Raw genomic sequence first — 4,142 nt, forward strand, 5'->3', positions numbered from 1 at the left:
ATGGGTTGCAAACCCGGTTATGGTCAAGAAACCCGACAACTCTTGGAGAATGTGCATAGATTTTAAAGATCTTAACAAAGCTTGTCCCAAAGATTGTTACCCACTACCGGAAATTGATCTCAAGGTCGATTCCCTCACAGGATATTCGTTTAAATGCTTTCTTGATGCATACAAAGGCTATCACCAAATCCTCATGAAGAAGGAGGATGAAGAAAAAACAGCCTTTCACACGGATAAAGGGATCTTTTGTTATCAAAAGATGCCTTTTGGCCTCAAAAATGCAGGAGCCACCTATCAACGACTCGTCGACAAGGCCTTCGAAAACCAAATTGGCAAAAACATGGAGGCATACGTTGACGACTTGGTAATTAAAAGCAAGACGGAACACCAAATGCTTGACGATATTCAAGAAACTTTCAAGAACCTCAGAAAGGTCAACATGAAGCTTAATCCGGAAAAATGCTCATTTGGATTCGAGGAGGGAAAACTCTTGGGTCACATTGTCGGAAAGCAAAGCATCAAGGCCAACCCTAACAAAGTAAAAGCCGTCCTCGAAGCTAAACCACCAAGAACCAAGAAGGAGGTTGAAAGCTTAAATGGGAAGCTTGCAGCCATGAAGTGTTTTACCTCAAAACTGGCCGAAAGATCTCTGCCCTTCTACAAAACGCTCAAAAACTGCTCAGACAAGAAGGATTTCAAATGGACTGACGAAGCTGAAGAAGCTTTCAATCAAATGAAGCAACACTTAGCTTCCCTACCAGATATTGCAGCACCAGAAACTGGGGAGGTAATATCGGTGTACCTTTCAATCGCTGACGAAGCCATCAGTGCAGTCCTCACCATTGAGCGAGACAAGGCCCAGGTACCCGTTTATTTTTTCAGCAAAACTCTAAAATTAGCTGAAACTAAATATTCTCCCCTCGAAAAACTTGCCCTAGCTCTGGTCCAAACAGCTAGAAGGCTTAGGAGGTACTTCCAAGCACATCCTATACAAGTGGTCACTGACCAACCCGTCAAGAATGTGCTTGAAAAACCTGAAAACTCTGGAAGGCTAGCAAAATGGGCAGTGGAACTGGGTGAACACAACATCACATATGTCCCACGAAAAGCCATTAAAGCTCAAGTTCTGGCCGACTTCCTGGTAGAAGTCCCAAGCCAAACAATTGACGAAGTAAACACCACAACCACTGAACCCTCCAACCCTGAAGCCTGGAAATTATTTACTGATGCGGCTTCAAGCGTTGAAGGGTCAGGAGCCGGTTTAGTTCTAATCAACCCTGAAGGGTTAGAATTCACATATGCTCTCCGTTTTAATTTTCAGACCACCAATAACGAGGCTGAATACGAGGCATTGATCGCTGGTTTAAGACTGGCCAAAGAAATGAAAGTTCAGAAGCTTGAAGTGTTCACAGATTCATTGCTAGTCTCAAGCCAAGTTAACGACAGCTACATTGCTAAAGAACCCAACATGAGAAGATACAAAGAGAAGTCCAAGGAGTTAATGAACACCTTCCAAACATGCAGCATCAAGCAAATTCCAAGGTCCCAAAACAAAAAGGCCGATGCCTTGAGTAAATTAGCATCCCTCACCTTTTCCCACCTCACTAAAAAGGTGTTGGTTGAAGTGTTGAAGGCCCCATCGATCGATGAATTGGAAGTACAAGATGTAGTCACCGAGGAAGATCCAAATTGGATGACTCCCATCAAAAAATTCCTTCAAAATGATGAACTACCCAATGATCAAATAGAAGCCGAAAGGGTTAAAATCAAAGCAAGACAATATGTGTTGCAAGGAGAAACCCTCTACAAAAAAGGTTACCTTGCCCCATTGCTAAGATGTGTTGGTCCTGAACAAAGCAAGTATTTGATCAAGGAAATACACGAAGGAGTATGCGGAGCTCATTTTGGAGCTAGGTCGGTGGTTGCAAAGCTCATGAACCTTGGATATTTCTGGCCGTCGATGCATCGTGACACCATTGAGCAATTGAAGAAATGTGATGCCTGTCAAATCCATGCCCCAATCCCAAGAAGTCCCAAACATGATCTTGTTCCAATAATCTCGGCATGGCCATTCCATAAGTGGGGAATGGACATTGTTGGGCCGTTCCCTCCGAGCAAAGGGGGAGTAAAATTCTTGTTAGTAGCAATTGACTATTTTAGCAAGTGGCCAGAGGTTAAACCCCTTGCCAAGATCACAGGAAAACAAGTCATAGACTTCGTTTGGGAAAACATCATCTGCCGCTATGGGTTGCCGGGAGTAATTGTCGCCGATAATGGAAAGCAATTTGCTGAGAAACCTTTCAGCCTTTGGTGCAAAGAATACAGGATCAACCAGATCTTTAGCTCAGTGGCTTACCTGCAATCAAACGGCCAGGTTGAAAGGGCCAACCGAAACATAGTGGAAGGCATCAAGACGAGATTAGGAAGATATGAAAGCAATTGGCTCGAATAATTGCCTAGTGTTCTATGGGCAATTAGAACAACCGAAAAAACAAGTCACAAGAAAACACCTTATAGCTTGGTATTTGGATCCGAGGCCGTAATCCCTGCTGAAATAGGAGTTGTAACCCAACGAGTTGTCAACATGGATCCCGAAACAAATCAACAAGAGACCATGTTGAATTTACAACTCCTAGAGGAAGCCCGAGATCAAGCGGCAATACAAGAAGCCAAGTACAAACAGAAGATGGAAGCCTACTACAACAAAAAGGTTAAGAATGAACGATTTAAACCAGGAGATCTAGTCCTCAGAAACAACGAAGCTAGCAAAAAGGAAAATCAAGGGAAGCTGGGCCCAAAATGGGAAGGTCCATATACTATCCTCAAAGCACACAAGGGCGGATCCTACAAGCTAGCAGACTCAGAAGGCAAAAGGCTTCCAAGACATTGGAACGGAAAAACCCTGAGAAAATTCTATGTTTAGACAGAAAAGTTTGGTTTGTATCAAAATGAAAACCTTTTGTAAAAAGCAGGTACTGCTTGAATGAATGAAGTTGATTTATCAAACTTGTCTTTCTATCCTAATATCAGGTTGAGAACCTAGCAAAAAACTCCATGGCAAGGGCCATGTAAGGGGATGAGCTCCCAGGCCATATCGCTCAATAGGTTCAAGGGTTGAATGAACCTATATAAGGGGTGAGTTCCTAAATCAATACAACTCCATGAGACTTATTAAGCAAAAACAATAATGTCTCATAGACAGGTTTGAACAACCTACACCAATCGTTCCTTAAGCCTTAGAAATATAACCAACAAATAGGCTTACGAAATCGAATAAATTACAAAGAAATGATAAAGAGGATAGATACTACGTCTTCTTGTTCATAAACACTAAGGCTAAGTGTCTGCAACACTGAACCCTTTAAAGTGTAAAAAACATAAAGACAAAGTAAACTCAACAAAGACAAGGCTAAAAAAGAATGACAATTGCCAAAGGAAAAATAAGCAGACCCATCAATAAAACATGCAAACCAAACCAGAAGCTACCAAGGCTTCAAGCCACCCAGATAATAAGCTTGAAACGTTGAAGGCTTCAACCCAAAAAACAGCTAACCAAAAGGCTTGAAGGGTTAAGAGCCTACTGAACAAATCAAGCAAAGCAAGCACAAAAACATATCACAAGTAACATAATAACCATCATATCATAGCAAAAAAAGCCACAAAAGACTTTCAGACAAGAGTTAAAGCAAGTTCTAGTAACTTGCAAGAGAAACTATTGTTCAAATGGCCATATAGGCCCAACAAACCACCAACAGGAACCTTAAGGGTTCCTGGAAACCTAATATTGTTTAAAATATTACAGACCATAAAGTGTTTTGCTAAGAAAGCTACGAATAAACATCAGATGGCAGAAGGCTTGGAACCTTCAGCTTTGGACCTCTTGGCTTTCTTAGACTTCTTGGCCTTAGCACCATCATCACCACCAACCGCGGAGGCCTCTAAACCAACATCCTTTGAAACATCAGGCTGACTCGAGAGGGTATCATCACTATCTCCGGAATAAGATCTCTTCTTTGAAAGGGAGCCCAAAACCTCAGCACACACCTTTTCATTCAGCCCCTCAGGTTTCAAATCCTGTAAGACAGATAAAGGCTTACCAAAGCAAGAGGAAACCTCATGAACATAAGGATAGGTTAGCCTCT

Source organism: Helianthus annuus, chromosome 5 (genome assembly GCF_002127325.2).
Source record: "Helianthus annuus cultivar XRQ/B chromosome 5, HanXRQr2.0-SUNRISE, whole genome shotgun sequence".
Taxonomy (NCBI): Eukaryota; Viridiplantae; Streptophyta; class Magnoliopsida; order Asterales; family Asteraceae; genus Helianthus; species Helianthus annuus.